Source organism: Oryctolagus cuniculus, chromosome 4 (genome assembly GCF_051225735.1).
Source record: "Oryctolagus cuniculus isolate XC-2025 breed Fujian yellow rabbit chromosome 4, ASM5122573v1, whole genome shotgun sequence".
Classification (NCBI taxonomy): Eukaryota; Metazoa; Chordata; class Mammalia; order Lagomorpha; family Leporidae; genus Oryctolagus; species Oryctolagus cuniculus.
Window position 1 is genome coordinate 142,757,175 of NC_142870.1, and position 10,095 is coordinate 142,767,269.

Below are 10,095 nucleotides of genomic sequence, written 5' to 3' on the forward strand. Positions count from 1 at the left end.
GGTCCCACTGGAGAGAGGGCCAGCTAACTCTTACCTCTCCGGGAGGCAGCTGCATAGCCACCTAAGCTCTCTGGATCACGGGTACCCTAGGATTGGGCACAGGCTATCCCTACTCCTGTATTTCATATGATTTAACTGTGTCTTGCTCATCTCTAGGGCCTGATGGATTTGGTGCAGCAAACTGGAAGGAAGCAGATGGAAGATTCCCTGGAGCAAAGCCTGCTGAGGAGCTGAGTGGGGCGAAGGCACCACAGAACACTCAGGCAGCTCCTGCCGTGGCCATGCCATGACTTCATGGGCACTCGCTGGTTTCCGGAATTCTGATCCCAGGGTAAAATGAGGCCGTGCCCATGCAGCCCTGTTCCTGAAGGCAGGGGAGGCCAGCATGGCCTCCAACCCCGGGGGACAGAAGACACACAAGTCTCCCCTCTGTAAATATAAGAGTGCAGCTGTCCGGGCACTGAACACAAGAGGGCGGAGCGAGCACTGGTGAGTGATCACTCAGCTGGATTTACGCTGACAGGATCGGCCCAGCTGCGGGAGCAGTCAAGGATGAACATCATTTCAGGAGCCCTTACAGCACTATTTCAAGAATAACTCATCTGTCAATGCATTGAATGCTAATAAGAAGCCCATGAGGAGTCGGTGCTGAGGTGCAAAAGGTTAAGTCTGCACCTGCAGTGTCGGCATCCAATATGGGCACTGGTTCAAGTCCATTTCCAACCCAGCTCCCTGCTACTGCAATTGGGAAAGCAGTGGAAGATGGCCCAAGTGGTTGGGCCCCTGCACCCAACTCCCGTGTGAGAGATCCAGAAGAAGCTCCTGGCTCCTGGCTTCAGCCTGGCCCAGTCCCAGTCATTGTGGCCATTTGGGGAGTGAACCAGCAGATGAAAGATATCTCTCTTCTTCTCTCTCTCTTTATCTCTCTTCTTGTCTCTCTGTATCTCTGCCTCTCAAATAAATAAACAAATCTTAAAAAAAAAAAAAAAGAAGGCCATGAAATGAACAAAACTTGCTGACTGCAAATAGTCCCCAGGAGGCAAGAAAAAGAACCAAAACCTCTTTAATTTGGGTTTATTTTGAATTTTTAATGGGAAGTCAAAATCTCTCTGCGATTCAGACACAGCCTGAATGATGAGGATGAGGATGATGACAACGATGCTAACTGCGAGGCAAAGTCAGATCATCCACAAATGCCTCTGGGAGTCATCTACATGCCAGCTGTGTCCCACAGGCTGAAACACAAGGAGCAAACAGTTCAGTCTCCAGCCAGGGCATGGGTGTCTGCAGAGAGCTCTAAGTCCAGCCACGTGCTCAGAAAAACCCACACCCAACATTTGTTTTCACTCTCTTCTCTGTTGTCTTGGGAACCAGGTAGCCAGCCAAAATCATTAAACATATATCTCTCTCTTTCTCTTTCTCTTTCTCTTTCTCTCACACACACACACGCACACACACACACACACACGCACACACCAAGGTCCCAGACAGGTCTGGGGGTCCGCAGGTGGTGAGGGGAGAGCGGCACAGAGCCCACACAGGATGGTTGGGACGCCCAGCACTCGAGACCTCAACCACCACACTCCCATTTGACTTGGGATCAAGGCGGAGGTGCCCCTGACCTGGCTGCTTTCCACATGGACCTCCTGGTGGCCAGCCCACACAGACTTAAGAGCATCAGTGCGCTGAGGCCCCAGGTCTCAGACAGGTGCAGAAGGGCACGCGCAGCTGTCATTCACAGATGCAGTCCCTGGGAACTCTGAAACACAGCTCTAGGCAATCCTGGGCAACAACCAGCAGCAAACTGGGGCCTCTCCATTTCCTTCAACTTCCTCTCTGAGCCTCCCAACTCTGGAGCCCCATTTCCCACAGAGTGGAGGCTGGACCATCTACTGCAGAATTCTCAGGAAAACCTGCTGAAATCCCTGGGTCCCACCCCAGGCATCCTGGACAGCTCTCTGGAGTGGAGTCCAGGAATCTGCAAAGTGAAAGAGCTCCTCTGATCAGCCGGATGCTCCATAAAGACCGGGAGATGCATTTGCCGAGTTGTAATGCCTTCCATTGGCACAGGTCTGATAGTCTACTGTGCTTCAGCTACAGCTCTGGACCACGCCCTGTCCTACGCACAGAGGGTGCAGTAACAGCAGCCCAGTCCCTGCCTTCAGGGGAGTGACAGTGATTGCAATTTCACAACAATGCCAATGGTCAGAGCATATGTGAGGACTCCCTTTTTACAAATTAGAAAAGAGAGCTCAGAGACTGTAAGCAACTTATCCAAAGTCATGCAGCTTCCAGAGGATGGGGCTAGAGCTAGAATCAACTCAGACCCTTTGCCATGCTTTTTGCCCTACCCCTGGGATCATAAAAGACTGGGGGAGGGGGTCCTCTGGCACAGTGGTTGGGATACCACTTGGGATGCCCACATCCCGTATGGAGAGCCTGGATTTGAGTCTCAGCTCCAGTTCCAATTCCAGCCTCCTGCTAATGGACAGCCTGGGAGGCAGCGGATGAAGCATTTCGGTTCCAACCATCTACATTGGGAGACCTGGATTGAGTTCCTGGCTCCTGGCTTCAGCCTGATGCATTGCAGGCTTTTAGGGAATGAACCAGCCAATGGAAGATCCCTGTCTGCTGTCTGTCTGTCTTCCTCTCTCTGCCTTCAAATAAATATTTAAAAAAAAAAAATTAGGGTAGCAGAGTTAGACTAGCAGAGCTGGAAGGAAGCTTAGGCAACAGTGTTCCGGGAATGCCCGAGAGGTTCTAGCTGCCATCTGACCCCTAACCAGCTGGCAGGGGCTGCTTCCCCGAGCAGGAGGAAGATGCTGCATTGATTAAACACATCTACCGTGGATGCAGAAAGCATATGTGCACAACGTCCTGGGGATGGCCACACCTTTCATTTTACCAAGGGGGAAACTGAGGCCCAGAGAGAGAAACTGAGTCAGAGTTAGAACTGGACTAAAACCAAAGTCTTGGAAATTCCAAGCAGAGCTCCTTACAGTATCCAGTGCAGGCAAGATCATGGACTGAGCCGTGGATCGCACCACCAGGGACCCAGGATCTCCCAAAGTGCTGCCCAGGGAGGGAGAGGAGGCTAAAATGTGGGAGGAGCCACTGGAAAGCCGGCCTCTCCCATCTCTTCCTGCCCAAACAAAGGTCTGGGGCTAGAAGAAACCCACATTGTGGAGCCCTCCTCTCTACCAGAACCTGTGCTAAATATGTCGATGATCTCTAATCCTCACACTGGCCCGATGTCCCACTGAGAAGGCCCCGTTCCGAGACCACCTTGTCTGTGTCACTTCCCCTGCAGGTGGACTTCAGACCTAGAGCCCCATCCGCCAGCTGCACCAGAACCCAGTACTGCGCTGGGGAGCATGTCTTTGGAGAAGGTAGGAGGCCCTGGGACCCACAGGCACTCAGCTTAGAGCAGCCGCCACAAGATGGCAGGCTACGAAGTAGCCAGAACCCGGGAGAGCTCTGGAGGCCAGGCCCCTCCCTGACTTCTCCCAGTCCTGGTCACACGGGTGGCCCAGGGCCTGGCTGTGCGCAGGAGCCTCTTCAGAGCGTGCTGGGCCAGCCGCTGCTTCCCGCCCTCCTTAGGGCTGGTGAGCGCGTCCGCGCAGTGGCGTGGGGGCATTTTTGCCTGAGAAAGTGAGGCATCTGCTTCTGTTTACTCACTGGGGGCTCCAGAACAACTGGGGGGCCACTTTTAAAGCCCTCTTTGATGGATTAAGAGCCCCAAAGAAAACACTTTAATAAAAAGGGTTAGTAGAAGGGAAAACAAAATAACCTTTGTTCCTGGTCTCTGTGATACGTGTGCAAATAAGGGATGCTGGCCAGGGTCCCTGCCATCTGTTCTGTGTCTTCTGACAACACTGAACTTGCGAGACAGTGGGCTCCACATTTGGGCCTGGCTTTGCTAAGATGGCAGTAAAGGGCAGTGGTCTCTGCTTTCTATTCCTAGAGAGAAGATCCAAGGAGTGTGGTGTAGGGGGCCAGAGAACACATCTCCAGGGGACTCCAGGGTAGGCCAGCATCTCCCCAGCCCATCCAGGAGAAAGGGGACCCCTCCGCCCCCCAGCTTACCCTATAACCTGCCCCTTACTACACATTTCCTATCGCCAGGCACTGAGTTAAGAGTGTCCCATGCTTTATTTCATTGAATGCACCTCACAAAGCATCATGCCAAAACGCAACCACTGTCATCACCAGCGTCCTACGGGAGAGAACATGAGGCCCAGCAGAATTAAGGAACTTGCCCAACGTGCTCATCTAGGAAGCACCAGGACCAGAGAGCACACGTAGCACCTCTGATGCACCCCAGGAATGCACTTCTCAGAGCTTCACGGTGCTGCCTCTGACCCAACCAAGGAAGCCATAACAGCACCCACGGAGGTTCAGACAGGTGAGGGTGGGAGATGGAAAAACCACATCCCTGCCCTCCAGGACATTTCCATCCCCCAGGGAGGCAGGAGCTGTCACCAGGAGGCTGGGGGAGTTTTCTTGGAGAAGCCTCTCCAGAGAGAAGGTTCTGGAAGAGCAGCTTAACGTCAAAAGCTCAGAATTCTGCCAGACGCACAGAGCTGCAGCACTGTGACTGGCAAGTCACAGGAGCAGGTGATGGGGGAGGCCCAGGCCGTGCTCTGGTGACAGAGGCAGCATGATGCAAGCTTGGCTTGAGCGTGCTGACTACGCACGGATGTCCTGGCCCAGAGGTAACGCGATCTGGCACCTGGGGCAGGAGCCAATGTCCAGAGTGGGCCTGCAGTCATCGGGTTTCCCTGAGGACTGCTGTGACCAAGGGAGGCGCTTTCAAAGGGCAGCTGACAGAATTGCTATTCTGACCTCCAGTCGGCCGAAAACCAGACGCCTTCAAAATAGCTTTTCTTTTTATTAGCTGCATTATTGGGAAAACAGTGAGGGATTGATTTCCTAATTGATTCTCCACATAAAGATAATGTCTATTGAGTGAGCAAGCAAGGGCTGACCGGGGCTGGCTCTGAGCGTCTGTGTGTGCTTGCCGGCCCTCTCGGGTGGCAGGTGTCATCTCGCAGCACCTGGGATCCCCGGGTCCGGCCTCTGCAGACAAGGCCCCTGAGCACATCATCCAGTTTCAGCTTAGAAATCACTAAGCCACAATGCAGCATTTTATCAACAGCCCCCAACATGAATTTAAGAATCTTCAATAAAATTATTCACTTGGGGGGGGAGGGGCAGGCATTGTGGCACAGCAGGTAAAGCTGCCACCTGCAGTGCCGGCATCCCCTACGGGCACCAGTTTGAGTCCCAGCTGCTCCACTTCCAATCAAGTTCCCTGCTAATGTGCCTGGGAAAGCAGCAGAGATGGCCCAAGTGCTTGGGCCCCTGTACTCACATGGGAGACCCAGAAGAAGCTCCAGGCTCTTGGCTTTGGCCTGGCCTGACCCTGGTTGTTTCAGCCATTTGGGGAGTGAACCAGCAGATGGAAGACTTCTTTTTCTGTCTCTATCTCTCTCTAACTCTGCCTTTCAACAAATAAATAAAATAAAACTTTTTAAAAATTGATTCACTCAGGGATTCAGCAAATATTTGCTGAGGTCCAGGTAAGATGCTGAGGATACAAAAAAGGTTCATCCCCACCCTTCCCATGTGTAAGCTGTTGGGTGTGCAGACATTGATCACCTAATCACGGAAGCGAGAATAAACTCCCCAAAAATAAAAAGAACAAAATCCCACAGATGATGGCAGCTCAGCTGGAGGGGTAGCAATGGAGATGGAGGGGAGAGGACAGGACAGACAGGAACCAGGAGTCACCGGTGATGCCATGGGCGATGAGGGAGAGGGAACTGTCAAGCTTGATACCTGGGGCCAGACACCGGATGTAGGGTCCTGCAGAAAGACCAGGCCGGGGCTCGAGTGCTTCCTGGGTGCCCTGGAGTCAACCAAGTGGAGATGTCAAGGGAGGCACAGCCTGTGACAGTGTGAGGCTCCCAGGGTGATCTGGACCACAGACAGAACCCCAGGAGTCAGGTGGGCATGGCCAAGGCTCATTGAGAAGAGAAGCAGGTGCAGAACTGTATCTTAGGCAGCTCTGCTACCGAGCTACCCTGTGTCTTCCCAGTAACAAGCTATCCCAGCCATGTTGCCAGCATTTTACTGATGCAATCCTGAGTTCCGCCACTTTACCCTCAAACCAGACACTGTACCTGTCTGAGTCCAAGTTCTTTAATCGCTCCCCTTTGACTGTCTTCCTACTCAGGCACAGTCCCTGCCTCAAAATACCTCCTCCTCTGCTCCCAGCCCTGACCCCACCCTTTCAGAGACAGGGAGCAGAGTTTAAGGTTAGCTGTGCCCCTTCCATGGGGTCCTCGGATCTGGATGCTCTTTGGAATCACCAGGGACTTGGACAAGAGGCTGACACCCCAGGCCCACCTAGCAATGCCAATGCAGTTGGTCTGGGTGGCCTGGGCTGCGTGAATGCTTCAAAGCTCCTGTGCAGGCTGTGCCAGTGGCCAGCCAGGATCAAGAATCACTGACTTAGGAGCAGGAAAGCTGGGGGCAACAAAACCAGCCGATCATTCCCTAGCTTTGCACACATGAAGACAGCGGGGATTTCTCTGGCACTGCACTTGGCAGCTCCAGCTGGGCTCCTCCCAGGGGCAGGCATTTGGATCTGTGGCTGGGAGGCCACTTGGGATGCTTGCACCCCATACTGGAGTGCCACAGCTCTATTCTGATTCTAGTTTCCTGTTACTGTGCAGCCTGGGAGGCTGAAGTAGTCAGGTCTCTGTCACCCACTGGGAAACCTGAACTGAATTCCTGACTCCTGGCTTCGGCCTGGCCCAGCCCCAGCTTTGGAGGGCAATTAGGAAGCAAGCCAGCAGATAGAAGACATTTGTGTACGGTTGGGGGTGGAGGGCTGGGAGACAGAGAGCACAACCCATCTTTGTCTTAGGAGGAGGGCACTCCTTACCCCTTGTCTTGGAGTTGATAATCTGTGACCCTTAGTGGCAGAGTCCAGGCTTGGGCAACTTTGGCATCTGACAGCCCTGGGATGTGGGCAACTTCCGTTTCCTTCCCTGTGAGAAAGGAATGTGGTAACCCTGCAGTGTGTGCAGTGTGGCACTGTCACAGGGAGGACCTGGGCGTGATCTGCACACGCAGTACTGGCCCTCAACAGTACCGTGGGCGCTAGGTTCTATCAGCAGCAAAGTTCCTACTTCCTGCTGATCTCCTCTCTTCTCCCTCCCCCCTCCCCTGTATTCCCTTTGTCTCTCCAGAAAGTTGTATGGGCCAGTGCCACAGGACATGTCCAACAATAGAAACAATGGTAGCTGCCACTTACTGAGCACTGACTTGTGTTAGAGCCTTTGCTAACAATGCAGACTTCAGAGACAGGCGGGCAGCACAGTGGGGTACACTGCTGCTGGAACACCCACATCCCATAATGCAGTGCCTGGGCGCATGTCCTGCCTCTGCTTCTCAGCCAGCTCACTGCTAACACACATCCAGGAAGTCAGTGGATGAAGGCTCCAGTCCATGGGCCCCTGTCACTCACGTGGGAGGTCTGGATGGAGTTCCTGGCTCCTGGCTTCAGCATGGCCCAGTCCTGGCTGTTGCAGCCATTTGAGGAATGAATCAGCAGATGGAAGATCTATATTTCTCTTTCTCTCTCCAGCTCTCTCTTTCTCCCTCTCTCTCTCTCTCTCCCTTTCAAATAAATAAATAACATTTTAGAAAATGCAAGACTTCAATACAGATGCTCAGATCACTGGCTTGAGCCCGAAACCATGACCCCTCCTGATGCAGCCCTAGATTAGGCCATGAAGCAGCCCCCGGCACACGGAGGCAGTGGCCCCCTGGGCCTGTCCGACCCTAGAGACACAGCTCTTCCTGCCCCTGTAGTGCTGGTTCACAGCTTACTTATCCGTCTGCTCGTATACGCAGATGCTTTTCAAATCACAGGATCTTAGGGTGGTGGAGGGTGCTCCACATGCTACAAGGACGTGAGCCAGGCCCCGAGACCCCCAGCCCTACACCCAGTGATTGGGAAAACCACAATTCCAGGGTGTGGGAGGCAGAGCCCTCCCCTCCTCCCAGAGTGCAAAAGGCCTGTGACTCTTGCCATCCACAGCTCATTCCACTGCTCCAAGCTGCCATTTCTGCAACCGCGGGGGCCCTTCCTCTGCCTGGTGGGCTGCCATTAGGGCACAAGAAGGGGGGCTCCGACCCCCACAGGCTGAGAGGCCTCACCACCCTGTCTGCACTCCATTCCGCCCGGCCGGCCGCGGTGTCAGAGAGGCAGGCTCGCGCCGAGGGTCGGGTCCCCCCGAGCTGCCTGTTTATTTTCCTTCCTGGACACACTGGTGACGCGGTGTTTGAAAAGCCCCAACGCGGCTGGAATGAGGGTCCACAGAGGTGGACGGTCACCTCGAGGCGGCCTGCTGGCGACGTGGAATGTCCCTTTAGAAGGCTTTTTAATAAACTTTGTTTGTATCTGCCTTGATGAGGAACACATTTGCCTGGGACCGGCCAGGGATGTTTGGTTTGGAGGCTTCCCTTTCTTGGCCTTAGAAGTTCTTGGTGGCAGTGGCTGCCTGCAGGCCCTGGGGACGCCCCTGCGGCGCGCTGACCTGCCTCCAGCTTTGGCCCAGTAACTTTAGTCGTGTTGCACTCCTGGCCCCTGGTGGCCCTGATAAACTCCAGAGCAGAAAGCACAGGGCCAGAAGGTTTGAAAGTTCAACAGGAAAAAAGGTCCCATTACCTTTTTAAGAAGCTTCCAGGCCCGGCGCTGGAATTTGTTTTTTCAGTCCGTCCTGCCGCGTCTGACTCCTCCGCTCTACCGAGGCCTCCGCTCCTGCAGCCTCTAACAATTGTAGGAGCTAATTTAGTATCTTACACACACACACACAGGTCCTGGCTAAGAACCCCCACTATAAAGAGGATTTATCCCCTAGGCAGGAGTAGCAGTAATCAGCTGCCTTCCATGCATGACAGGTGTCCCCAAAACCCTGTGTTGGACGGCTACTGTCCATGACAATGTTATAATTGGCCAAGAAGGGACACACATTCGGCCCCAAAGGTCTTGGAGGGCTAGACAGGCATTCTGGGGGAATGGTGCCGCCAGCACCCTTGCTGGCTCTGGGATGCACAAAGTAGAAAGTGGTCCCAGGAAAGCAGCTTGGCCATCAGTTTGGGTAGGAGGCAGGCAGATGTGAGAGGCAGTGGCGCGGAGTGACTTCCTGTGGCCCAAATATAACACCTTGCCCATTTGGCAAAAATAAGCATGGACAGAAAGGGGCCAAAAAGGAGGCCCCCGGGTAAGAAGCACACTATAGTTCACTAAGACCAGAGTGTAGAACGGACAAGAGGCAGGCTGGGGCCGCCTGGACAGGCATCACCCCCGGCCTCTGCAGTCCCCAAGGCCTGGATTTCAAGCCCAGCTCTGCTCCTTCCTGGCTGTGTGACCCTGGATAACTTACTTAGCTTCTCTTTGCTTTAATAGTCTCATCTGTAGACTGGAGGATATTAACACTTTCCTTGAGGATGTTTTCAGGGTTAGAAATAATCCACGATGCGTACGTACGTAAGTGCCCAGGAGAGCCTCTGTGTGGGGAGCAACTCGGACTAGACTAAGTTACTGGAATTAAGACTTATTCTATGCATCTGCTTTCCCACAATATGGCGCTGAGAAGGGAGAAACAGCTTCTACGCAGCTGCCTCCAGTTCAACCAATAAACTGTAGGACCTACTCCTGATTGGAGGAGAGCAGCGTACTTGGCGTGTGGGTAGCAGAGTTGGGATTGGTGGAAGAGGACTATAAAGGAGGAGAGAGACACCATGCACCAGGAACATCTAAGGGGAACACCTGTGCAGCCCCCGAAAGAGCCGGCCGGAGGTGTGCCGCTCCCCCGCGGAAGTGGGGAATCTGGCAGGGGGAACCGCCCTTCCACGGAGGTGGAAGGATGGCAGCCAACCGGGGAAGAACCAGCAGCAAACCCGGGGAGGGCCGAGCAGACAAAAGAACAGCGCAGGGTCCTGTGTCGTTCCTCCACGAAGACGGGGAGCGACACTCTGGAACACCAAAGTTGGGGGAGAAGGAAGAGGGCGAGGAGG

At 53.9% G+C, this 10,095-nt stretch overlaps 1 long non-coding RNA gene across 7 annotated transcripts; it reads right to left on the reverse strand.

Moving 5' to 3' along the window:
- Positions 1 to 1,069: 1,069 nt before the first annotated feature.
- On the reverse strand, positions 1,070 to 9,708 carry LOC149127147 (uncharacterized). 7 transcript variants are annotated; one of them, XR_016232778.1, is made up of 6 exons: positions 9,462 to 9,599; positions 8,744 to 8,845; positions 7,538 to 7,689; positions 6,953 to 7,058; positions 5,842 to 5,979; positions 1,077 to 1,235 (listed from the first exon to the last, which is right to left on the reverse strand). It is a non-coding gene; the product is annotated as an uncharacterized LOC149127147 (long non-coding RNA). The 7 variants fall into 7 exon arrangements; XR_016232779.1 differs by having other exon boundaries at positions 1,078 to 1,235; positions 5,842 to 5,911; XR_016232782.1 differs by lacking the exon at positions 7,538 to 7,689 and having other exon boundaries at positions 1,070 to 1,235.
- Between the last annotated feature and the right edge of the window lie 387 nt (positions 9,709 to 10,095).